Source organism: Papaver somniferum, chromosome 5 (assembly GCF_003573695.1).
Source record: "Papaver somniferum cultivar HN1 chromosome 5, ASM357369v1, whole genome shotgun sequence".
Lineage (NCBI taxonomy): Eukaryota > Viridiplantae > Streptophyta > Magnoliopsida > Ranunculales > Papaveraceae > Papaver > Papaver somniferum.
Genome location: NC_039362.1, coordinates 187368823 through 187396729, shown reverse-complemented (window position 1 = coordinate 187396729; position 27907 = coordinate 187368823). Strand labels below are relative to the sequence as shown.

The 27907-nt window shown below is 40.4% G+C and overlaps 1 pseudogene; it reads left to right on the top strand.

The window, feature by feature from the left end:
- The first annotated feature begins 652 nt into the window (after window positions 1-652).
- The window catches only part of LOC113280336, a 36526-nt pseudogene continuing 9271 nt past the window's right edge, over window positions 653-27907 (top strand).

Genomic DNA, 27907 nt, shown 5'->3' with positions numbered 1-27907 from the left:
TATAGTATGATGAATGTAAGATAGCCCTCATGTTATCAACGACTAAGATAACTAGTCTCTAGAGATTATTTTCTTCTAATAATGCAACGAATCACGTATCTGTAAATGAATCTCTGGGGAAGATGGGAGGAGGAGAGGGTGCAAGCTCACGATGCAGAAGAAGATGGAATAATATTTGGGTTTTGATTCAAACGGGTTATACGTGGATCAGTTTTCTGGCCAACTAGCTATGAAGGCATGCTAACTCATTTTGGTTATGATTTGGGTTATGGTTAATAAATGGAAAAAATTTGTGGGTTATAAATAATATGGGTTATGGTTAATAAAACTATGGCCTATATTTATTTAAGAGAAGCCTTTATATATACGAGTTCCACTGTATATGGAAGCTCGTAATCCACGTCCTATAGAAGTGAGTAGGAAACATGCTGACGTCAACGACAGAATCTCAAAATCCTTAACCCATAGAAAGTAGGAAACAGACTGAACTAGGAAACATCAACCACATTCTAAAAATACTTTTCAGGCAACACTATGTATATGTGTACCTACAAATAAACCATCTCCCGTCTAGTTTCAGAACTATTATTCAGAACTATTAATCATCTCGACTTCTTTGCGATATTTGTTTTCCTTTTCTCTTTCTAGTCCAATGGCTGAAGAAGGGCCAGCAATAAGAATAGACTTAGTAACAACATATTCTTGTGTAGGAGTATGGTAGCATGATCATGTTGAGATTATTGCTAATGAGCAAGGAAATCGTACTACTCCTTGTTATGTTGCTTTTACTAATTCTGAAAGTTTGATTGGTGATGCTGCTAAGAATCAAGTTTCTATAAATCCTCTCAATACTGTTTACGGTAAGCTGCTTTACAACCAATTCTGATATCTAAAATTTTCATATGTATACTATTTGTTTAATAGAGAAGATTTGTTCATAATCTGTCAGGACTGAATTTTATTTTACACTCGAAAGAAAAAAAAAACTGCCCATCCTATCAATATAAGAAAACTGTAACACCACTTCGTCCTAAACTTACGGGGTTAGAGATGATTTTCTTGAACTTCCTATATCTAAGAAAAGTTTTAATAATAATCAGCAAAGGCTGTTTATTTTATCCATCCTTATATATGTAGGACAAGGATGTCCCATGGGAGATGCTCTAATATGCATTACTAGAGTTTTTATGATGTTATATTTCGGAAGTATCTCTTATTAAAGTGTTTAGACGTTGCTTGGTGGCCTCGATATCCTGCTATTAAAATTTGTGTCATGAAATTGTTTTCTGATTCCGTTTTCTATTTTGTAGATATGAAACATTTGATTGGTCGAAACATAAGCGATAACACTGTTCAGAGCAATATCATGGTATGGCCCTTCAAGATTATCGGTTGAGGTGAGAGACCCATTGTTCAAGTCACTTACAAGGGAAAGCCGAGAAGATTTTCAGCGGAGGAAATCTCATCCATGATTCTCATTAAGATGCGGCAAATTTCCGAGACTTATCTTGGTTCGGGTGTTAAGAACGCTGTTATCACAGTCCCCGCTTACTTTAATGATTTGCAGCGTCAAGCTACAAAGGATGCTGGGACCATTGCTGGGCCTGAATGTAATGGGATTCATCGATGAACCTACGGCGGCAGCGATAGCTTATGGTCTTGAAAAGAAGGGAACCAGTGCAAGAAATGTTCTCATCTTTGATCTTGGTGGCGGTACATTTGATGTTTCGGTACTCACTGTTAGTAAGCATACCGACTCAGCTGCACCTTGTTAACAATAACAAGATAAGCACTATCACCGGGTCTCATTGAGTCAGTCAGAGCAATCAACTATGAAGTGTTCTTAGGCTATATTTACGGTCTGTTTTTGAATAGAGTCTGTAACAACTTATGTAACTGCTTCACAATACCTTTTGAGTATAAATAAGAACTCTACTCCACAGTTTCAAGTGTGGAAGTATTTCACCCAAATATCATCTTCTAGCTTGGTATCAGGCTCAAGATCCAAAACCCAGCTTCCGCGCCTATTCTAAAACCTATACAACCAAAAAATCCAAACAGTGGCAGAGGTTACAACAACTCTACGCCAGGTTCAAATCCATCACCTTGTTACCTTAAAACACACTGGTACTAATCATGTTTTATGGAAGGCTCAGTTCAAGCCTATACTGAAAGGCTATGACCTAACAGGTTTTATTGATGGATCAAAAGAAAAACCACCAAGAAATCTACCAGAAAGTGAGGATGTTAATCCTGCGTTCACTGCATATGAGCACCAAGATTCTTTGATCGTTGGTTGGCTGAATTCTACCTTGACTCCTGAGGTTCTCAGTGTAGTTGCAGAACTTGAAACTGCACAAGAGATATGGGACACCTTGGAGTCTGAGTTTGCTCCAAAAACATTTGCTCACCAGATGAATTTAAAGAGACATCTCCATAATCTGCACAAAGGTAATAAGACTCTGAAGGTGTATTTAAATGATGCTAAGCGTTTGTTTGATCAGCTTGCAGCCACAGGATATACCGTACCAGCTCATGAGAAAAAGCAATCCATTTGCAATGGATTAAACCATACATATGACCCTATTGTTACTACTTTAAGTACTGCTGAAACAATGGACATATCCACCTTCATCACTCATCTTCTGACATTTGAGATGAGGTTAGAACATCAACTATCTCAGTTGCAAGAACTAGTTACAAATTATGTCAGCTCTTCCTCATCTTCTGCAAGCAGACCTGCACCAAGAGGAGTCCAACATACACCGAGAGGACCAAATCCGCCAAACAATAATCTTCGCCCTCATCAGCCTCCAAGAAATTCTGGTAATAGTACAGTCTATTGTCAGATTTGCAAAAAGCGTAACCATACTGCAGATAGATGCTGGTTTCGCTATGACAGAGATGCTCAACAACCTGCAAAAACGCCTGGGGCTTATATTGCCTTACCAGGTGGTCAAACTAATGGACAATGGGTAACTGACACTGGTGCGACCCATCATCTAACTCCTGATGTGAACAACATCTGCATACCACATGAGTATGAGGGCACGGATCAAGTTCGTGTAGGTAATGGTAATGGTCTGGAGATATCACATATTGGTAACGCAACATTCACTCATAATTCACGTTGCTTTAATATTAAATCATATTTATCATGTGCCTAATATTAAAACAAATCTTCTATCTGTTTCTAAATTCTGTAAGGACAACAATGTGATTTTTGAATTTCACACAAGCTTTTTTCTTGTGAAGGACAAATGCACAGGGGCAGTGCTGCTAAGGGGAAGGAATGAGAATGGGTTGTATGTTTTCGATAGCGTAGGTGACTTTCATTCATCCAAAATACCTCAGTCTTTTCTCTCAGCCAGTTTACCTGTTTGGCACCAGCGCATGGGTCACCCCATGCTTGGAACTGTTTCAAAAATAATTAGGAATTTCTCTCTTCCTGTTTTGCATAAGAAGTTTGATTTTTCTCACTCTTGTCATGTTAGCAAGAGTAGAAAACTTCCCTTTTCTCTCAGTACTACTATCTTTGATACTCCTTTAAGTTTGATTGTTTCTGATATTTGGGTTTCTCCACAACTATCAAGGAATGGTTTTCGTTATTACCTGTTGTTAATGGATGTTTTCTCTCATTACACATGGGTATTTCCAATGGTTCATCGTTCTGATGCTTACAATATCTTTGTTCACTTTCACAAACAAGTAGAAAATTTGACTGGTTTCAAAATCAAGGTTTTTCAATCTGACAATGCTCTTGAGTACAAAAGAATTACCTCCTATTTAAATAGTTCAGGCATTCAACATAGATTTTCCTTCCCTCACACCTCGGCTCAGAATGGCCTTGCAGAGCGTCGTATAAGGCATGTCACAGAAAGTGGTCTAGCACTTCTATTTCATGCTCACTTTCCTAAAGACTTTTGGTCAGAGGCTTTTACAACTGCTTGTTATCTTATCAATAGGGTACCTAAACCTAAATCAGATTCAAAAACACCTCTAGAATTGCTGTACAAAAAGAAACCAGATTATACCTTTTTAAGGGTGTTTGGTTGCTTGGCTTATCCCTGTCTAAGGCCATACAATGCAAACAAATTAGAACCCATGTCACTTCCTTGTGTATTTTTAGGATACAGTTCAGCGCATAAAGGCTATATTTGCCTTCATCTACCAACCAATAGGCAGTATATTTCACGTCACGTGAGATTTGAAGAAACCACATTCCCATTCTCTCCTCAACAGCAGCAAGCTCTTGCCGTTTATCAGCTGATTCCTGCATCATGCACAGACATTCTTAGCTCTGCAGTTTTCAGCCCATCATCTCCTGATCAGCTACAGCTACAGCAGCCGCTGACACCAGCATTAGAGCTGCAGTCTCAGGCAATTGGTCCAAATTCTCCAGATATTTCTCCAGCAGCTTCAGAAGTGTCTGCAATGAATGACTTGTCTACTGCTCCTGGTGTTTCTGAGATTCAACCTACTACTCAGCAAGTGCAACAGGGTCACATGATGGTCACACGTGCAAAATCAGGCATTACCAAACCAATTCATAAATCGTGTCTTGCCGCCACTAAATATCCTCTACATGACGAAGATTTTATGGAGCCGACTTTCTACTCTAAAGCCTGCAAAATTCCAGAATGGAGAGACGCAATGGACACTCAGATAAATGCACTCATACGAAATGGAACTTACTCACTTGTAAAGTTTGTGTCTGGCATGAATGTAGTGGGGTCTAAGTGGGTCTTTCTGGTGTGCCAATGGAAAACACACAGAAACTTGCAAGTATACAAGGCCAAGTTTATAGAATAGAAGGAAAGCAGGGGAAAGTCCACAGGGAGTGGGAGCACTATAAGAGAAACCTAAGCTAACAATGGAGACAGTGAGCAAGACAAAGTAATATGGCATACAAAGTGGCAGAAGTAAAGAACCAAAGCAGCAAGGTAAAGCAAAGCAGCAAAGAAAACAGCTAAGAACCAAGGCTTGGAAGCCAAGGGCAGAGGTGAGTTTGTGCACTGACTTCAGTGCACAATAGGCTTCAAAATGCAAGAACTAAGCAAAACAGTAAAGGAATGTAACTAAGCAGTGAATAAAAGCAGAGCAGGAATTGTAAATGACTGAAGAAAGGAATTGTGGCTAAGCTAAGGCTTAGATTCCACCTTGTGTCCTAATCAAATAGCATATTCCTAGGTTGAGTTGAGTCCTATGCATACAATAGAAAGGAAAGAAAAACAGCTTGCTAACAGAAATACCCCTAGTATTGACTGTCTTTTGACAGCACAATCAATCACAAGCAATCATAGCACTGCTTTCTTCCCAATGCACAAGAAAAACAAGCATATGGCATCCTATCCTAGCAATTTACCATTTGACAGTGCACCAAGGCTTCATCAAAGCCTTAGCTTGTTGCTAATTAGCTCATACTACACATGATAATAACAATAACATTCATATTATATGATAAATTAAACACAATAATCAACATTCAAGATAAAAATCAAAACATCATATAACATTCACTATCAACTGTCATGCAATAACTGAAATTGAAATTGTGACATAAAACAGAACAAAGTGTTTTTCTGGCTAGTCCAGAGATCATCCCCTTCTACCCCTCTTCATCACCCCCTATTTATATCACTAAACAAAATCCCCAAAAATCAGGACCACATCAGTCCAATTAGGGTTTGGTAAAAATACAAAATTGACTCACCTAACAGCTCTGATTTTACTCAATTATCTTCACCCACTCTGCTATTTCTAGTTACAATCAACAATTCCCAAAAAATCTTCAATTTGTAAAATTAGGGTTTTCTGTTGTGAAATAGAAATCAAAATTTACTCACCAAAACTTTGAATTGACGTCGCCCCATGTCTTCTCTGCCTCTCTCGGTTCTTCTCCTGCTCCCAATTGCTACAATTGCTCCCTAATTTGAGGTGTTTTATCAACCCTCACCTAGGTCAGTTGGTGAGAGAGGTTAAAGCGCTTCGAATTAGGGGGATGGGTCGTGTCGGGTAATGATGGAGATGGTGGAGGTGATGGTGGTGACAGGAGCGATGGATGATGGAAGTAGCAGGTGGAGGTGATGGTGGTGGAATGGGTGTTTCTGTTGCAGAGAGGGGGAGAGGAAAAAGAAGGTGGAGCTCGATATGGGTTAGGGTAGGAAGCTGTTTGGCTAGGTCATAGGGTTCGAGTATTAGTGTGTTAGGCGGGTGTATCAAGATGTGTGTACCACGAGCTGAAGCCGCTGGATATGGAGATGGTAGGTGGATCGGACGGCTAAGAAAGAAGCATCTTGTAGCGACCGTAAGATGCTGAGATACAACGAAGTCTACGGTGCGAGATTAGGTTAGGTGTTGTAGTGTTTAGCGGAATCATCGGGATTTGATGCACAGGCATAGGAGCGACCGTAGGATGCTGAGATACTTCGATCTGACGGCTGAAATCCGAGACGGGCTTGGATATAGAAAATGGGTTTGGGTGAGGGTTTTGGGCCTTGGGTATGCCAAGCCCATATCTTCTTTAAGAACAATTCTTCCTCTTCAAGCCCACTTCTAGCTTTTTGGTCTTGTGCGCACCATTCTTTGCGGCTTCCTTGCGTAATTTCTTCCGGCTTTTCACCACTCTTCAGCTCTTTTCCGCTCCGCAAGTTATCCAAACATTATTTATTACCTAAAAATGCAAAATTAAGTAAGAAAAATATTTATTCTTGAAAACAATGAAAATACAGAATATGGGATAAAATGTAGAATTAATGCGCAAAAGATGAGTTAAATGCCAACAAAAAGGGATAAATATATACAATATCTGGCACTCATCACTTTCGGATTAAGCGCAACCCAGATGGTACTATACAGCGCTATAAAGCACGCTTGGTTGCTAAAGGGTTTACACAGCAAGAGGGGGTGGATTATGGAGAAACTTTCTCACCAGTGATCAAACCATGCACTATCAGACTTGTGCTTTCAATTGCAGTGATGAATGGCTGGCAGTTGCGTCAACTTGATGTTGAAAATGCATTTTTGCATGGTGTCTTGGAAGAGGATGTCTACATGAAGCAGCCTGCTGGCTATGTCGATCCTAACTTCCCTGATCACGTATGCAAGCTCCATAAATCTTTGTATTGTCTCAAACAGGCACCGCGTGCATGGTTGGTGTGAAAATGGGGAGCACACAAAACTCTTGCAAGTATACAAGGCCAAATTTTATAGTATAGGGATGAGTAGGGGTTTGTCCACAGGGAGTGGGATCATACAAGAAGTTATCCTAAGCTATCAATGGATGAAAAGCACTATAGCAGTGAGCAAGGCAAGGTAACAGTGGTAGTGAAACAAAGGCAGCAGCCTAAGGCAAAGGTATTGAGAAACAGTGACAGAAAAGGAGAAAGATGCAGAACTGTGTGAAGTTACTAAGGCAATTGAATCCACCTTGTGCCCTAATCAAGCAATGCAATCTAGGTTGAGTTGGAAATCCTATGCATACATCTAGAATGGGATGAAAATCAGCTTGCTCACTGATATGCCCCTAGCATTGACTATCTTTTGACAGCACAATCAATCACAGGCATGCCAGAGCACTGAGTACTTCCCATTGCTCAAGCAAACAGGCATCAAGAAAACTATCCTAACCATGCATCATCTAACAGTGCACTAGGCTTCATCAGAGCCTTAGTTGCAGTGAATTAGCTCATGCTAGACATGAGTACAACTACAGCATTCATCAAATAAGCTAAATTAAGATACAACATACATACAAAATTGCACACAATCAACTGTAGCTAAAAGGAATTTGGATAATGAAAATTGGTTGCAAATATTGTTCACTGGCTAGCCCAGAGATGCTTTATACACTCATCCTACATCTCTATTTATACCCAAAACATTCAATTAGGGTTTACAATGTTTTCCCCCAAATTTGATAAAATTAGGGTTCTTGGGAAATTGGGGAAAACTCACCGTACCCTATGAATTCGTTGTCTCCTCTGCAATTGAGCCGCTGGATATGGAGATGGTAGGTGGATCGGACGGCTAAGAAAGAAGCAGCTTGTAGCGACCGTAGGATGTAAAATACAACGAAGTCTACGGTGCGAGATTAGGTTAGGTGTTGTAGTGTTTAGCGGAATCATCGGGATTTGATGCACAGGCATAGGAGCGACCGTAGGATGCTGAAATGCTTCGATCTGACGGCTGAAATCCGAGACGGGCTTGGATATAGAAAATGGGTTTGGGTGAGGGTTTTGGGCCTTGGGTATGCCAAGCCCATATCTTCTTTAAGAACAATTCTTCCTCTTCAAGCCCACTTCTAGCTTTTGGTCTTGTGCGACCATTCTTGCGGCTTCCTTGCGTAATTTCTTCCGGCTTTTCACTACTCTTCCTCTTTTCGCTCCGCAATTCATCCAGACTACTATTTATTACCTAAAAATGCAAAATTAAGTAAGAAAAATATTTATTCTTGAAAACAATGAAAATACAGAATATGGGATAAAATGTAGAATTAATGCAAAAGATGAGTTAAATGCCAACAAAAAGGGATAAATATATACAATATTTGGCACTCATCAAATACCCCCAAACCTGAATTTTACTTGTCCTCAAGTAAAACAAAACTAAGGAAATCCTAACTATACCACTGTCGCTGGTCTCTCGAATGCATTTAGCGTATGCACTAAGCCTTTTAAACCACTAAGTGTCCCTAGTGGACGAGTTGAAGTCTCGTGAAGGTTTGCTTAGAACGTACCTACAAAGTTCTAGGTCAAAATATAAGCTCAGATTCCATCAAATGTGACATGTGCAAAACAGTTTAAGCTCACAGCAAAATGGAGATGTCAATCTAGCTATAAGGCACAATCCTAGCACTGATAACAAAAAAGACATGTGATAAGAGTGTAAAGTGTATCTACACATGTGTAAAGAAAGATCTGAAGTTATGACTACTAATCACCAAGAGATAGTTTCTCAGGCTAAGAACCAAGGTCGAAATCTAGCTAGCTGTCCGGACTTTACGAGAATTGTGAATGAGTTGGAGGTATTTCACAATTACTCGCGTTGTACATCAATGGCATACACCCTCCTTGCTTATTACAATGAAACAACAAAATGACTATTTACATGACTCTTATTTACATTGACTACTCTCTTTTATTTTTGGAACAAGAGATGATGGAATTGATAAATACTTGATTTTTTTTTTTTGTATTTTTTTCTTTTTTTTTTTCTGATATATACATCGTTTTTTTTTTTTTTTTTTTTTTTTTTTTTTTTTTTAAGGAAACACTTTTGATACATATACAAAAGGAAACAAAAATTACATGACACTTTGCAAGAGGTAGCCCTTTTTGATGCACCCAGTTAAATTCGATGGTTGTCTTTCTTAATGTAACCTCCACCTTCTATCCCAACCAACCAAAGAACAAGCTAGTCAAGTTTCGTTCAGTATTCTAAAGTGATTGGCAATCGTAACTTCCTATCAAACACCTTGAAGATCGAGGCCATACATGTATTGGTAGATCGTGCGCGTGCAAATTTCTTATCACTATGTGAATTGTGCTAGAATCAGGGTGCCTAAATATCTAGACTAAGACTCCTAATAATTACATATTTGCACAAGAGTCAACATTTCAAGGTAAATGAGCTCCATTTTTATGATTTTTTAATTTTTTTTTGATTTTTAATTTTTTTGGAATTTTTCAATTTTTTCAAAAAAAGAGGAGTTCGTTTTCAATTATGGCAATTATCATGGTATCTACTCTATACCCCCAAACCTAAACTAAACATTGTCCTCAATGTTTCAAAATATGGAAAGATAAAACAATATATGAAGAGGAACATGCTGAGTAGAGTAAAAGGAGAGAGAATACCCGATTGTACGGCGAAAGCTCGATTAAAACTCCGTTATTCAAGGCAAAAATCCATCATATTAGGAGTCACAATGGATGAGCAAAATATATACAAAAGGAAATTTAACTAACACATTATCTACAAGAAAATTTGGTTTTTAATGGGATTGGACTTTTTGGAAAAAATTTGGTTTTGTTGGGGGAAAAAGAAAATTTTGGTTTTTAGGGAAAGATTTGGAAAACTTTTTGGTTATTTAGGGAAAGAGTGGACCAGTTTAGTCCACATAGACTGGGTCCTCCAGGTTGGTTGTTTCAATGTCGGGTGGAAATGGCTCAAGGAATGGCTTTAATCTCTGCCCGTTGACTTTGAAAACGTTCTTGTTGGAGACATCCTCCAGCTCTACAGCTCCATAGGAAAAACTGTGCGTACTAGGTACGGACCCTTCCATCTGGAACGCAGTTTTCCTGGAAAAAGATGTAATCGGGAGTCATACAGCAAGACTTTCTGACCAGGAGTGAAGGATTTGCGTAGAATACGCTTGTCATGAAACATCTTCATCTTCTGCTTATATAACTTGGCACTGTCATAAGCCTCATTTCTCAATTCTTCCAACTCGTTGAGTTGAAGTTTCCTTTGAATTCCAGCTTCGTCCAGAGAAAGTTCAGCTCTTTGATTGCCCAGTAGGCACGATGTTCTAATTCCACAGGTAGATGGCACGGCTTTCCATACACTAGACGATAGGGGGACATGCCAATTGGTGTCTTATAAGCTGTTCTATAGGCCCACAAAGCATCATTCAATCTCAATGACCAATCTTTCCTGGACGGGTTGACCGTCTTCTCCAGAATGTGCTTAATTTCCCTATTAGACACTTCCACTTGTCCACTAGTCTGAGGGTGGTACGGAGGAGTAGCAACCTTGTGAGTTATGCCATACTTGCGTACTAAAGACTCAAAGTACTTGTTACGAAAATGTGAACCGCCGTCACTGATGATAGCTCTAGGGGTACCAAAACGTGAAATATGTTCTCCTTTAGAAATGAAAGTACCACCTTGTGGTCATTTGTTCTGGTTGCTATGGCTTCTACCCACTTAGAAACGTAATCAACTGCGACTAGGATGTACAACTTGCTGTCAGACATGGGAAATGGACCCATGAAGTCTATCCCCCAAACATCAAAAATCTCCACAATCAAAATGGGGTTCAATGGCATCATGTTTCTCCTCGAAATGCTTCCTAGCTTTTGACAGCGTTCACAAGCAACACAATAATCATGGCAATCCTTGAACAATGATGGCCAATAGAATCCACACTGCAAGATCTTTGCAGCGGTTTTCTTGGCACTGAAATGGCCTCCACATGCTTGGTCATGACAGAAAGATATCACATCTTTCTGTTCAGTGTTGGGGACACATCTCCTAATGATTTGGTCGGGCAGTACTTAAACAAATATGGGTCATCCCAAAGGAAATGTTTGACTTCAGCCAGGAATTTAGAGCGGTCTTGTCTCGACCAACGTGAGGGCATCCTACCTGTAGCGAGGTAGTTAACAATATCAGCAAACCAAGGAAGGTCTGAGATAGACTCTGTTCATCTGGGAATGATTCTCTAATCAGCTCAATTCATCAATAGACTCTAAAGTTAATCTAGACAAATGATCAGCAACCACATTCTCACAACCTTTCTTATCACGGATTTCGATATCGAATTTGTAATAAGAGTATCCATCGAATAAGGCGAGCTTTAGCATCCTTCTTGGAAAGAAGATACTTCAAAGCCGCATGGTCTGTGTATATGATGATCTTAGACCCTATCAGATAAGATCTAAACTTGTCTAATGCGAAAACGACGGCAAGCAATTCCTTCTCGGTAGTTGAATAATTGAGTTGGGCATCATTAAGGGTTTTGCTAGCATAGTATATCACATATGGTAGTCTATCAACTCGCTGTCCTAAAACAGCACCAACAGCATAATCAGAGGCATCACACATAAGTTCGAACGGAAGCTTCCAATCGGGTGGTCGGACTATAGGAGCGGTGGTGAGAAGGGTTTTTAATTCCTCCCATGCCTTCACACAAGCAGCATCGAAATTGAAGGCAACATTTGGAGAGAAGACTGCACAGAGGTCTGGAGATTTTGCTGAAATCTTTGATGAATCGCCGGTAAAAACCAGCATGACCTAGAAATGATCTGATCTCCTTCACAGAGCAAGGTTGTGGTAGATGTTGAATGAGGTCAACTTTAGCTTTATCCACTTCAATTCCTTTTTCTGAGATGATGTGTCCTAGAACTATTCCTGAATTCACCATAAAATGGCATTTTTCCCAATTTAGAACAAGGTTCTTTTCTTTACATCTGGATATCACGAGGGCAAGATGCTTCAAACATTCGTCAAACGAGGAACCAAAAACAGAGAAATCATCCATAAAGATCTCGAGAAAACTATCTATCATGTCAAAAAAATGCTCATCATGCAACGCTGAAAAGTAGCAGGTGCATTACACAACCCGAAGGGCATACGTCTATAAGCAAACGTCCCAAATGGACACGTGAATGTAGTTTTTTCCTGATCTTCGGAGCAATGTGAATTTGGTTATAACCGGAAAAGCCATCTAGAAAACAGTAGTGACTGTGTCCAGACACACGTTCTAGCATTTGGTCAATGAAAGGGAGCGGGAAGTGATCCTTCCTTGTTACTGTGTTCAACTTCCTGTAGTCGATGCATACTCGCCATCCTGTGGTTGTACGAGTAGGGACTAATTCATTCTTGTCGTTCTGAACTACAGTAATGCCTGACTTCTTAGGCACAACTTGAATGGGACTAACCCATTTGCTATCGGGAATTGGGTATATGATACCCGCATCAAGTAGTTTCAGGATCTCTCCTTTGACTACATCTCTCATGTTAGGATTAAGTCTCCTTTGCATTTCCCTCGATGGTTTGGCATTCTCTTCAAGGTTAATGTGGTGCATGCAAATGGTGGGACTAATTCCTTTGAGATCTGAGATGGTCCATCCTAAGGCCTCTTTGTGTTCCTTAAGTACTTCTAAAAGCTTACTTTCCTGTTCCGTGTCTAAACATGATGAAATAATGACAGGTAAAGTATCAGAAGAACCTAGGAATGCGTACTTCAACGTACTAGGCAATGTTTTCAATTCAAGCTTGGGTGGCTCAACAATGGATGGAATAAGCTTGGAATCAGAGAGTAAGGGTGGTTCCACTTCATATTTCCTTTCAGTGACGTCCATTTGAGGTACAGATTCGAGCAGAGATAGGACGTCACTACAGTATGCATCATCATAGGAATGGGTTAAAGTTCTCCATACATGCTTGAAAGGGGTCGACGGATAGAATGTTAGTCAACGAATCTTGCATTAATCCTTCAATCATATTAACTTCATGCACATCATCATCATCAAGATTCACAGGTTGTTGACTAATATCGAACACATTCAATTCTACCGTCATGTTACCAAAAGACAGTTTTAACACTCCATTCCGACAGTTGATGATCGCGTTGGACGTAGCCAAGAAAGGACGTCCTAAGATGACAGGAATGTGACAGTCTGGGTTTTGTACAGGTTGAGTGTCTAAGACAATGAAGTCTACGGGAAAATAGAATTTGTCAACCTTGATCAAAACGTCTTCGACCACTCCACGAGGAATCTTGACAGATCGGTCTGCCAGTTGTAGAGTGATAGATGTTGGTTTCAACTCCCCAAGACCTAACTGCTCATAAACAGAATATGGCAGTAGGTTAACACTTGCACCTAGGTCTAATAACGCTTTATTGACCGTGTGTTCTCCTATAGTGCAAGAAATTGTTGGACATCCTGGATCCCTAAACTTGGGTGGAGTTTTGTTCAGAATGATGGAACTCACCTGCTCAGCTAAGAAAGCACGTTTTTGCACATTGAGCTTGCGCTTTTGAGTACACAAGTCTTTGAGGAATTTGGCATAAGCAGGGATTTGCTTGATTGCTTCAAGAAAAGGAATGTTGATGTTGACTCTCTTGAACAGATCTAACATCTCATTGTAATGGGTACTTTTCTGTTGATAGATCAATCTTTGAGGAAATGGGGCAACAGGAGAATGAGTTGGCAAAGGGACATTCACAGCAGTAGAATTGTCAGATTTTCCAACTTGCTCAGTTCTTTGGTTTTCTGGGGTTGTGGAGACAGCGTGGAATTTGTATCAGATTCATTAGGTTCGCCCACGTTGTTCTCGATGACTTTACCACTTCGGAGGGTGGTAATGGCATGGATTTGATCGGGTGAGGTTTCAGTGCAGGATGTTGTGCCTGTTTGAAATATCCTCTTTGGATTTTGTTGGGGTTGGCTCGGAAGTTTACCCTTTTCTCTCTCACACATTTGATCCATCTTTTGATCTAGATTTTTCTGACTTTGCATCAAACTCTGGAACATTTCCTCTAGGGTGGATAATCTCTTGTCGGTATTGTGTTGAGGATATGATTGTTGTTGAGAGTTTGATTGTTGTTGAGGGTTTCTCGGGTTTGATAACCTTGATTGTTCTGATATCCCTGATTGTTTTGATAGCTCTGATTGGGTTGAGATGGTCCTCCTGAGTGGGTCCTTTTGACCATGAAAAGTTAGGGTGGTTTCTCCATCCTGGATTGTAGGTCTGTGAATAAGGGTTATGCTCTGGTTTTTGAAACATGGCATGTGCCTGTTCAAGCCTAGATTCCTGGACTGCAAGCAAATCGGGACAATTTTGGAATTGATGGTTGGGGTCGTTACAAGCAGCACAAACAGACGAAGCGACATGTTCTCGGAGAGTAGTGGTGGAAGGTTTTGAATTTTTATGTAGTTCTAACTCTTCTAATCTCCTAACTATTGATGCCATGTTTGCTTCCCTCAAAATCCGCTTCAATCCTAAAAGCCTTTGCTTCGGATGTAGTCTTTCTGGTTTCACGGATGGATTCCCACTGTTGCGTCTTTTCAGCTACTTCAATCAAGAAGTCCCAAGACGCGTCAGCAGTTTTATCTACGAATAGACCATTACACATCGACTCAACCGTTGTTCGGGTGGACACATCTAGACCTTCATACAAAATTTGCACAAGTCTCCATTTTTCAAAACCATGATGGGGACATTGGAGCAATAATTCATTGAATCTCTCCAGGTATCTAGCTAAGGTCTCACCTTCTAATTGCACAAAGCTATTCAGACTTTGACGAATTGTCGCAGTCTTGTGGTTCGGGAAAAACTTTTTGAAAAACTCCTTTATGAGGTCATCCCATGTCATGATGGATTGAGGCTGTAAAGCATAGAGCCAGGCCTTTGCCTTATCTTTCAGGGAGAAAGGAAAAAGCCTTAACTTCAGGGTTTCGTCGGACATTTGAGTGAAACGCAGAGTTCCACAAATTTCCTCGAATTCTCTCACGTGGTGGTACGGGTTTTCATTCTCAACACCTCTAAAAATAGGAAGCATCTGTATTGTGCTTGATTTCAGCTCATAATGGCCATTAGCCTCGGGTAGCACAATACAAGAAGGTTGACTGGCTCTAGTTGGGTACATATAATCCTTGAGGGTACGGGGTTCTCCCATTGTTTCTGGTTGATCTGGACTGTCTCCCTCAGAACTTAGAATTTCGATAGGTTCGTCTGGGTTAATTCTAACAAGTCTGTTTGTCTGGTCTCTGTAGGTCACAATCATGTCCTAGTAGGTACCTTAACTAACATGTTGGTCAGACAGAGCAATCGGAAACAATTTGGCCCACAAGGGTTATGAAGATTTGGTTTTGAATGGGTTTTGGTTTAAAAGGGATTTTGTTTTTGGTTTAAAATTGGGCTTTGGAAAATTTTGAACTAAACCTAGCATAAATTAGCACAACTCATAAAAGAAAATAAAAACAATAATAATAATTAAGACAAGCCCATAAAAGAAAAAAAAGAAAAAAAAAAAAATAAAAAAAAAAAAAAAAAAAAAAAACAAAAAAAAAAAAAAAATAATTACAGTCCCAAATATAAAAAAAGAAAAAGAAAATAAATAAAAATTATTACAATCCCAAATAAATAATTAAATTAATTATTACAAGCCCGAATTTGAATTTAAATGAGGCCCAAGTGGGTTAACTCATGGGTTAGGCTTACTTGGTTTTTGGAGGGAAGCCTAAAAATAGGCTTTTAGTCCCCTTTTAGTTGCACAGCCCAGTTGGGCTTTATGATCGTCCTAAGCAGCTCACGTCCAAGCCCAGCAGCAATTGAAGTGACTCAGCAACACAGGCCCAGCAGAATCTGCAGCGAAGCCCAGCAGAAAAAGGCAAGCCCATGAGCAGAAGTTGCAAGCCCAGCTCAGTTGGTTCAAGCCCAGCAACAAAGGTTGGAACAGAGCCCGGCAGCAGCAGGCTTTGGCTTGGCAGCAACAGCACATCACAGCTTGGCAGAGAAGGCACCAGCAGCAGCAGCACAGCCAAGGTGGTACCTGCAATGATCACAGAGTGCAAAGATAGTCAGGCCAACCCTGCAATGATCACAGTGCAATCATTGCAGTGCAATGATTGCAGGCAAGTATGCAATGATCTGCTGTTAATGGATGTTTTCTCTCATTACACATGGGTAAGTATGCAATGATATGCAATTAATTATTAAGTTTGATTGTTTCTGATATTTGGGTTTCTCCACAACTATCAAGGAATGGTTTTCGTTATTACCTGTTGTTAATGGATGTTTTCTCTCATTACACATGGGTATTTCCAATGGTTCATCGTTCTGATGCTTACAATATCTTTGTTCACTTTCACAAACAAGTAGAAAATTTGACTGGTTTCAAAATCAAGGTTTTTCAATCTGACAATGCTCTTGAGTACAAAAGAATTACCTCCTATTTAAATAGTTCAGGCATTCAACATAGATTTTCCTTCCCTCACACCTCGGCTCAGAATGGCCTTGCAGAGCGTCGTATAAGGCATGTCACAGAAAGTGGTCTAGCACTTCTATTTCATGCTCACTTTCCTAAAGACTTTTGGTCAGAGGCTTTTACAACTGCTTGTTATCTTATCAATAGGGTACCTAAACCTAAATCAGATTCAAAAACACCTCTAGAATTGCTGTACAAAAAGAAACCAGATTATACCTTTTTAAGGGTGTTTGGTTGCTTGGCTTATCCCTGTCTAAGGCCATACAATGCAAACAAATTAGAACCCATGTCACTTCCTTGTGTATTTTTAGGATACAGTTCAGCGCATAAAGGCTATATTTGCCTTCATCTACCAACCAATAGGCAGTATATTTCACGTCACGTGAGATTTGAAGAAACCACATTCCCATTCTCTCCTCAACAGCAGCAAGCTCTTGCCGTTTATCAGCTGATTCCTGCATCATGCACAGACATTCTTAGCTCTGCAGTTTTCAGCCCATCATCTCCTGATCAGCTACAGCTACAGCAGCCGCTGACACCAGCATTAGAGCTGCAGTCTCAGGCAATTGGTCCAAATTCTCCAGATATTTCTCCAGCAGCTTCAGAAGTGTCTGCAATGAATGACTTTTCTACTGCTCCTGGTGTTTCTGAGATTCACCTACTACTCAGCCAGTGCAACAGGGTCACATGATGGTCACACGTGCAAAATCAGGCATTACCAAACCAATTCATAAATCGTGTCTTGCCGCCACTAAATATCCTCTGCATGACGAAGCTTTTTATGGAGCCGACTTTCTACTCTAAAGCCTGCAAAATTCCAGAATGGAGAGACGCAATGGACACTCAGATAAATGCCTCATACGAAATGGAACTTACTCACTGTAAGTTGTGTCTGGCATGCATGTAGTGGGGTCTAAGTGGGTCTTCTGGTGTGCCAATGGAAAACACACAGAAACTTGCAAGTCTACAAGGCCAAGTTATAGAATAGAAGGAAAGCAGGGGAAAGCCACAGGGAGTGGGAGCACTATAAGAGAAACCTAAGCTAACATGGAGACAGTGGCAAGACAAAGTAATATGGATACAAAGTGGCAGAAGTAAGAACCAAAGCAGCAAGGTAAAGCAAAGCAGCAAGAAAACAGCTAAGAACCAAGGCTTGGAAGCCAAGGGCAGAGGTGAGTTTGTGCATGACTTCAGTTGCACAATAGGCTTCAAATGCAAGAACTAAGCAAAACAGTAGGAAGGTAAACTAAGCAGTGAATAAAAGCAGAGCAGGAATTGTAAATGACTGAAGAAAGGAATTGTGGCTAAGCTAAGGCTTAGATTCCACCTTGTGTCCTAATCAAATAGCATTTCCTAGGTTGAGTTGAGTCCTATGCATACAATAGAAGGAAAGGAAAAAAACAGCTTGCTAACAGAAATACCCCTAGTATTGACTGTCTTTTGACAGCACAATCAATCACAAGCAATCATAGCACTGCTTTCTTCCAATGCACAAGAAAAACAGCATATGGCATCCTATCCTAGCAATTTACCATTTGACAGTGCACCAAGGCTTCATCAAAGCCTTAGCTTGTTGCTAATTAGCTCATACTACACATGATAATAACAATAACATTATTTATATGATAAATTAAACACAATAATCAACATTCAAGATAAAAATCAAAACATCATAACATTCACTATCAACTGTCATGCAATAACTGAAATTGAAATTGTGACATAAAACAGAACAAAGTGTTTTTTCTGGCTAGTCCAGAGATCATCCCCTTCTACCCCTCTTCATCACCCCCTATTTATATCACTAAACAAAATCCCCAAAAATCAGGACCACATCAGTCCAATTAGGGTTTGGTAAAATACAAATTGACTCACCTAACAGCTCTGATTTTACTCAATTATCTTCACCCACTCTGCTATTTCTAGTTACAATCAACAATTCCCAAAAAATCTTCAATTTGTAAAATTAGGGTTTTCTGTTGTGAAATAGAAATCAAAATTTACTCACCAAACTTTGAATTGACGTCGCCCCATGTCTTCTCTGCCTCTCTCGGTTCTTCTCCTGCTCCCAATTGCTACAATTGCTCCCTAATTTGAGGTGTTTTATCAACCCTCACCTAGGTCAGTTGGTGAGAGAGGTTAAAGCGTTCGAATTAGGGGGATGGGTCGTGTCGGGTAATGATGGAGATGGTGGAGGTGATGGTGGTGACAGGAGCGATGGATGATGGAAGTAGCAGGTGGAGGTGATGGTGGTGGAATGGTGTTCTGTTGCAGAGAGGGGGAGAGGAAAAAGAAGGTGGTGGAGCTCGATATGGGTTAGGGTAGGAAGCTGTTTGGCTAGGTCATAGGGTTCGAGTATTAGTGTGTTAGGCGGGTGTATCAAGATGTGTGTACCACGAGCTGAAGCCGCTGGATATGGAGATGGTAGGTGGATCGGACGGCTAGAAAGAAGCATCTTGTAGCGACCGTAAGATGCTGAGATACAACGAAGTCTACGGTGCGAGATTAGGTTAGGTGTTGTAGTGTTTAGCGGAATCATCGGGATTTGATGCACAGGCATAGGAGCGACCGTAGGATGATGTGAGATACTTCGATCTGACGGCTGAAATCCGAGACGGGCTTGGATATAGAAAATGGGTTTGGGTGAGGGTTTTGGGCCTTGGGTATGCCAAGCCCATATCTTCTTTAAGAACAATTTTCCTCTTCAAGCCCACTTCTAGCTTTTTGGTCTTGTGCGCACCATTCTTTGCGGCTTCCTTGCGTAATTTCTTCCGGCTTTTCACCACTCTTCAGCTCTTTTCCGCTCCGCAAGTTATCCAAACATTATTTATTACCTAAAAATGCAAAATTAAGTAAGAAAATATTTATTCTTGAAAACAATGAAAATACAGAATATGGGATAAAATGTAGAATTAATGCGCAAAAGATGAGTTAAATGCCAACAAAAAGGGATAAATATATCAATATCTGGCACTCATCACTTTCGGATTAAGCGCAACCCAGATGGTACTATACAGCGCTATAAAGCACGCTTGGTTGCTAAAGGGTTTACACAGCAAGAGGGGGTGGATTATGGAGAAACTTTCTCACCAGTGATCAAACCATGCACTATCAGACTTGTGCTTTCAATTGCAGTGATGAATGGCTGGCAGTTGCGTCAACTTGATGTTGAAAATGCATTTTTGCATGGTGTCTTGGAAGAGGATGTCTACATGAAGCAGCCTGCTGGCTATGTCGATCCTAACTTCCCTGATCACGTATGCAAGCTCCATAAATCTTTGTATTGTCTCAAACAGGCACCGCGTGCATGGTTGGTGTGAAAATGGGGAGCACAAAAACTCTTGCAAGTATACAAGGCCAAATTTTATAGTATAGGGATGAGTAGGGGTTTGTCCACAGGGAGTGGGATCATACAAGAAGTTATCCTAAGCTATCAATGGATGAAAAGCACTATAGCAGTGAGCAAGGCAAGGTAACAGTGGTAGTGAAACAAAGGCAGCAGCCTAAGGCAAAGGTATTGAGAAACAGTGACAGAAAAGGAGAAAGATGCAGAACTGTGTGAAGTTACTAAGGCAATTGAATCCACCTTGTGCCCTAATCAAGCAATGCAATCTAGGTTGAGTTGGAAATCCTATGCATACATCTAGAATGGGATGAAAATCAGCTTGCTCACTGATATGCCCCTAGCATTGACTATCTTTTGACAGCACAATCAATCACAGGCATGCCAGAGCACTGAGTACTTCCCATTGCTCAAGCAAACAGGCATCAAGAAAACTATCCTAACCATGCATCATCTAACAGTGCACTAGGCTTCATCAGAGCCTTAGTTGCAGTGAATTAGCTCATGCTAGACATGAGTACAACTACAGCATTCATCAAATAAGCTAAATTAAGATACAACATACATACAAAATTGCACACAATCAACTGTAGCTAAAAAGGAATTTGGATAATGAAAATTGGTTGCAAATATTGTTCACTGGCTAGCCCAGAGATGCTTTATACACTCATCCTACATCTCTATTTATACCCAAAACATTCAATTAGGGTTTACAATGTTTTCCCCCAAATTTGATAAAATTAGGGTTCTTGGGAAATTGGGGAAAACTCACCGTCCCCTATGAATTCGTTGTCTCCTCTGCAATTGAGCGCTGACCCATGCTTCCACTTGCTCCTACTGCTCCTCCTCTAGCTCTTGTTGCGCTGTTGGCCTAGCCCTAGACCTCTGTGAACCATAGATTCTCTCACTGTCGAGTTTGCAGCATCAGGACTCGATGCTACAGACGAGAAAGGGAGAGACAAGGGTGGTGATTGACTCCTAAGTTTGTCGGGGGAAGGTGGTAGTGGTGGTGTTCGAGGTGGAGATGGAAGAGATGGTGGTGATGGAGTTGCAGAGCTCTGCAAATTTTTGGGAAGAAGGGGAAGAACTCTATGGAAATGGGATTAGGGTCTGTTTGTTTGGGGTGTAGGTGTTCGGTTGCTAGGGTGTGAAGCAGGTGCAGCGGAGTTTGATGATCTGCGACAAGGAGCGATGGATGGGAAGATGGTAGGTGGATCCAACGGCGATACGGAGGTAAGCGTGGAGCGACCGTCGGATGAAGGGATGTAGCAAAACGGACGACCCAAGATGGAGATGGGCGTTGCGATGTAAAGCGGGGGCTTCGGATTTGATGTGCGATGATGGAGCGACCGTAGGATGCTGAAATGCTTCGATCTGACGGCTGAAATCCGAGACGGGCTTGGATAGTGGAAATGTGTTTGAGTAAGGGTTTTGGGCCTTGGGTATGCCAAGCCCATATCTTCTTTAAGGACAATTCTTCTTCTTCAAGCCCACTTCTAGCCTTTGGTCTTGTGCACAACATTCTTCGCGGCTTCCTTGTGTAATTCCTCCCGGCTTTTCACTACTTTTCTGCTCTTTTCCGCTCCGATTCATCCAAACTTTATTTATTACCTAAAAATGCAAAATTAATTAAAAAATATTTATTCTTGAAAACAAGAAAATACAGAATATGGGATAAAATGTAGAATTAATGCACAAAAGATGAGTTAAATGCCAACAAAAAGGGATAAATATACAATATTTGGCACTCATCAAATACCCCCAAACCTGAATTTTACTTGTCCTCAAGTAAAACAAAACTAAGGAAATCCTACCTATACCACTGTCGCTGGTCTCTCGAATGCATTTAGCGTATGCACTAAGCCTTTTAAACCACTAAGTGTCCCTAGTGGACGAGTTGAAGTCTCGTGAAGGTTTGCTTAGAACGTACCTACAAAGTTCTAGGTCAAAATATAAGCTCAGATTCCATCAAATGTGACATGTGCAAGTCAGTTAAGCTCACAGCAAAATGGAGATGTCAATCTAGCTATCGAAGGCACAATCCTAGCACTGATAACAAATAAAGACATGTGATAAGAGTGTAAAGTGTATCTACACATGTGTAAAGAAAGATCGGATGTTATGACTACTAATCACCAAGAGATAGTTTCTCAGGCTAAGAACCAAGGTCGAAATCTAGCTAGCTGTCCGGACTTTACGAGAATTGTGAATGAGTTGGAGGTATTTCACAATTACTCGCGTTGTACATCAATGGCATACACCCTCCTTGCTTATTACAATAAAACAAAGATGACTCTTTACATGACTCTTATTTACATTGACTACTCTTTTATTTTTGGAACAAGAGAGATGGAATTGATAAATACTTGATTTTTTTTATATTTTTTGATTTTTTTTTTTTTTTTTTTTTTTTTTTTTTTTTGCACAAAACTTGAAATTGATTTTTACATATGGTAGCTCTTTTGATACATAACAAAAAGAAACAAAAAATTACATGACACTTTGCAAGAGGTAGCCCTTTTTGATGCACCCAGTTAAATTCGATGGTTGTCTTTCTTAATGTAACCTCCACCTTCTATCCCAACCAACCAAAGAACAAGCTAGTCAAGTTTCGTTCAGTATTCTAAAGTGATTGGCAATCGTGACTTCCTATCAAACACCTTGAAGATCGAGGCCATACATGTATTGGTAGATCGTGCGCGTGCAAATTTCTTATCACTATGTGAATTGTGCTAGAATCAGGGTGCCTAAATATCTAGACTAAGACTCCTAATAATTACATATTTGCACAAGAGTCAACATTTCAAGGTAAATGAGCTCCATTTTTATGATTTTTTAATTTTTTAATTTTTTTTTGAATTTTTCAATTTTTTCAAAAAGATGGAGTTTTGTTTTCAATTATGGCATATTATCGTGGTATCTACTCTATACCCCCAAACCTAAACTAAACATTGTCCTCAATGTTTCAAAATATGGAAAGAATTAAAAACAATATATGAAGAGGAACATGCTGAGTAGAGTAAAAGGAGAGAATACCCGATTGTACGGCGAAAGCTCGATTAAAACTCCGTTATCCAAGGCAAAATCCAACATATTAGGAGTCACAATGGATGAGCACAAAATATATACAAAAGGAAATTTAACTAACACATTATCTACAAGAAAATTTGGTTTTTAATGGGATTGGACTTTTTGGGAAAAATTTGGTTTTGTCGGGAGACATTTGGTTTTGATGGGAAAAAGAAAAATTTTGGTTTTTAGGGAAACATTTGGAAAACTTTGGTTTTTATGGGAGAAAAACATTTGGTTTTGATGGGAAAAAGAAAAATTTTGGTTTTTAGGGAAACATTTGGAAAACTTTTTGGTTATTTAGGGAAAGAGTGGACCAGTTTAGTCCACATAGACCGGGTCCTCCAGGTTGGTTGTTTCAATGTCGGGTGGAATGGTTCAAGGAATGGCTTCAATCTCTGCCCGTTGACTTTGAAAATGTTCTTGTTGGAGACATCTTCTAGCTCCACAGCTCCATGAGGGTAAACTGTGCGTACTAGGAACGGACCCTTCCATCTGGAACGCAGTTTTCCCGGAAAAAGATGTAACCGGGAGTCATACAAAACTTTCTGACCAGGAGTGAAGGATTTGCGCAGAATACGCTTATCATGAAACATCTTCATCTTCTGCTTATATAACTTGGCACTATCATAAGCCTCATTTCTCAATTCTTCCAACTCGTTGAGTTGAAGTTTCCTTTGAATTCCAGCTTCGTCCAGAGAGAAGTTCAGCTCTTTGATTGCCCAGTAGGCACGATGTTCTAATTCCACAGGTAGATGGCACGGCTTTCCATACACTAGACGATAGGGGGACATGCCAATTGGTGTCTTATAAGCTGTTCTATAGGCCCACAAAGCATCATTCAATCTTAATGACCAATCTTTCCTACGGGTTGACGTCTTCTCAGAATGTGCTTAATTTCCCTATTAGAAACTTCTACTTGTCCACTCGTCTGAGGGTGGTACGGAGTAGCAACCTTGTGAGTTATGCCATACTTGCGTACTAAAGACTCAAAGTACTTGTTACGAAAATGTGAACCGCCGTCACTGATGATAGCTCTAGGGGTACCAAAACGTGCAAATATGTTTTCCTTTAGAAATGAAAGTACCACCTTGTGGTCATTTGTTCTGGTTGCTATGGCTTCTACCCACTTAGAAACGTAATCAACTGCGACTAGGATGTACAATCTACCGTCAGAAATAGGGAATGGACCCATGAAGTCGATCCCCCAAACATCAAAAATCTCCACAATCAAAATGGGGTTCAATGGCATCATGTTTCTCCTCGAAATGCTTCCTAGCTTTTGACAGCGTTCACAAGCAACACAATAATCATGGCAATCCTTGAACAATGATGGCCAATAGAATCCACACTGCAAGATCTTTGCAGCGGTTTTCTTGGCACTGAAATGGCCTCCACATGCTTGGTCATGACAGAAAGATATCACATCTTTCTGTTCAGTGTTGGGGACACATCTCCTAATGATTTGGTCCGGGCAGTACTTAAACAAATATGGGTCATCCCAAAGGAAATGTTTAACTTCAGCCAAGAACTTATAGCGGTCTTGTCTCGACCAATGTGAGGGCATCCTACCTGCAGCAAGGTAGTTAACGATGTCGGCAAACCAAGGAAGGTTGACACAGACATCAATTGCTCATCAGGAAATGATTCTCTGATTAGCATGGACTCATCAATAGACTCAATGGTTAATCTAGACAAATGATCAGCAACCACATTCTCACAACCTTTCTTATCACGGATTTCGAGATCGAATTCCTGTAATAAGAGTATCCATCGAATAAGGCGAGCTTTAGCATCCTTCTTGGAAAGAAGATACTTCAAAGCCGCATGGTCAGTGTATATGATGATCTTAGATCCTATGAGATAAGATCTAAACTTGTCTAATGCGAAAACGACAGCAAGCAATTCCTTCTCGGTAGTTGTGTAATTGAGTTGAGTATCATTAAGGGTTTTGCTAGCGTAGTATATCACGTATGGTAGTCTATCAACACGCTGTCCTAAAACAGCACCAACAGCATAATCAGAGGCATCACACATGAGTTCAAACGGTAGTTCCCAGTTGGGTGGTCGGACTATAGGAGCGGCGGTGAGAAGAGTTTTTAATTCCTCCCAAGCTTTCACACAAGCATCATCGAAATTGAAGGTAACATCTTTGGCGAGTAGACTACACAGAGGTCTTGAGATTTTGCTAAAGTCTTTGATGAATCGCCGGTAAAAACCAGCATGACCTAAAAATGATCGAATTTCCCTCACAGAGCGGGGTTTTGGTAAATGTCGGATGAGGTCTACTTTAGCTTTATCTACTTCAATGCCTTTTTCCGAGATGATGTGTCCTAGAACTATTCCTGAATTCACCATAAAATGGCACTTTTCCCAATTTAGAACAAGGTTCCTTTTCTTACATCTGGACAGCACAAGGGTAAGATGTCTTAAACATTTATCAAACGAAGAACCGAACACGGAGAAATCATCCATGAAGATCTCGAGAAAACTATCTATCATGTCAGAAAAAATGCTCATCATGCATCGCTGAAAAGTAGCAGGTGCATTACACAACCCAAAGGGCATGCGTCTATAAGCAAATGTCCCAAAGGGACACGTGAACGTAGTTTTTTCCTGATCTTCTGGTGCAATGTGAATTTGGTTATAACCGGAAAAGCCATCTAGAAAACAGTAGTGACTGTGTCCAGACACACGTTCTAGCATTTGGTTATGAAAGGGAGCGGGAAGTGATCCTTCCTAGTTACTGTGTTCAACTTTCTGTAGTCGATACATACTCGCCATCCTGTGGTTGTACGTGAAGGGACTAACTCATTCTTGTCGTTCTGAACTACAGTAATGCCTGACTTCTTAGGCACAACTTGAATGGGACTAACCCATTTACTATCTGGTATTGGGTATATGATACCCGCATCAAGTAGTTTCAGGATTTCTCCTTTGACTACATCTCTCATGTTAGGATTAAGTCTCCTTTGCATTTCCCTAGATGGTTTGGCATTCTCTTCGAGATTAATGTGGTGCATGCAAATGGTGGGGCTTATTCCTTTGAGGTCTGAGATGGTCCATCCTAAGGCCTCTTTGTGTTCCTTAAGTACTTCTAAGAGCTTACTTTCCTGTTCCGTGTCTAAACATGATGAAATAATGACAGGTAGAGTATCAGAAGAACCTAGGAATGCGTACTTCAAAGTGCTAGGCAATGTTTTCAATTCAAGCTTGGGTGGCTCAACAATGGATGGAACAAGCTTGGAATCAGAGAGTAAGGGTGGTTCCACTTCATATCTTCTTTCAGTGACGTCCATTTGAGGTACAGATTCGAGCAGAGATAGGACGTCACTACAGTATGCATCATCATAGGAATCTGAGTTAAAGTTCTCCATACATGCTTGAAAGGGGTCGACGGATAGAATGTTAGTCAACGAATCTTGTATTAATCCTTCAATCATATTAACTTCATGCACATCATCATCATCAAGATTCACAGGTTGTTGACTAATATCGAACACATTCAATTCTACCGTCATGTTGCCAAAAGACAGTTTCAACACTCCATTACGACAATTAATGATCGCGTTGGACGTAGCCAAGAAAGGACGTCCTAAGATGACAGGAATGTGACAGTCTGGGTTTTGTACAGGTTGAGTGTCTAAGACAATGAAGTCTACGGGAAAATAGAATTTGTCAACCTTGATCAAAACGTCTTCGACCACTCCACGAGGAATCTTGACAGATCGGTCTGCCAGTTGTAGAGTGATAGATGTTGGCTTCAACTCCCCAAGACCTAACTGCTCATAAACAGAATATGGCAGAAGGCTAACACTTGCACCTAGGTCTAATAACGCTTTATTGACCGTGTGTTCTCCTATAGTGCAAGAAATTGTTGGACATCCTGGATCCCTAAACTTGGGTGGAGTTTTTTTCAGAATGATGGAACTCACCTGTTCAGCTAAGAAAGCACGTTTGTGCACATTAAGCTTGCGCTTTTGAGTACACAAGTCTTTGAGGAATTTGGCATATGCCGGGATTTGCTTGATTGCCTCAAGAAAAGGAATGTTGATATTGGCTCTTTTGAACAGATCTAACATCTCATTGTAGTAGGTTCTTTTCTGTTGATAAACTAACCTCTGAGGAAATGGGGCGACAGGAGCATGAGTTGGTAAAGGGACATTCACAGCAGTAGAATTGTCAGATTTTCCAACTTGCTCAGGCTCATTGGTTTTCTGTGGTGGTGTAGGCAATGATATGTTTGGCTCAGATTCATTTGATTGTGGTATGCCTACATTGTTCTCAACAATCTTACCACTTCGAAGAGTGGTGATGGAATGGACTTGATCGGGTGAGGTTTCATTGCAAGATGATGTGCCTGCTTGAAATATCCTCTTTGGATTTTGTTGGGTTGGCTAGGAAGTGTACCCTTTCTCTCTCGCTCATGGAATCGCAAATTGACTCATCTTTTGATCAGATTTTTCTGACCTTGCACCAGAACTCTGGACCATCTCCTCTAGGGGGATAATCTCTTGTCGGTATTGTGTTGAGGATATTGATTGTTGTTGAGTTTGATTGTTGTTGAGGTTCCTAGGATTTGAAACCTTGATTGTTTCGATCCTGATTGTTTTGATAGCTCTGATTGGGTTGAGATGGTCCTCCCTGAGTGGGTCCTTTGGACCATGAAAAGTTAGGGTGGTTTCTCCATCCTGGATTGTAGGTCTGTGAATAGGGGTTATGCTCTTGTTTTTGAAACATGGCATGTGCCTGTTCAAGCCTAGATTCCTGGACTGC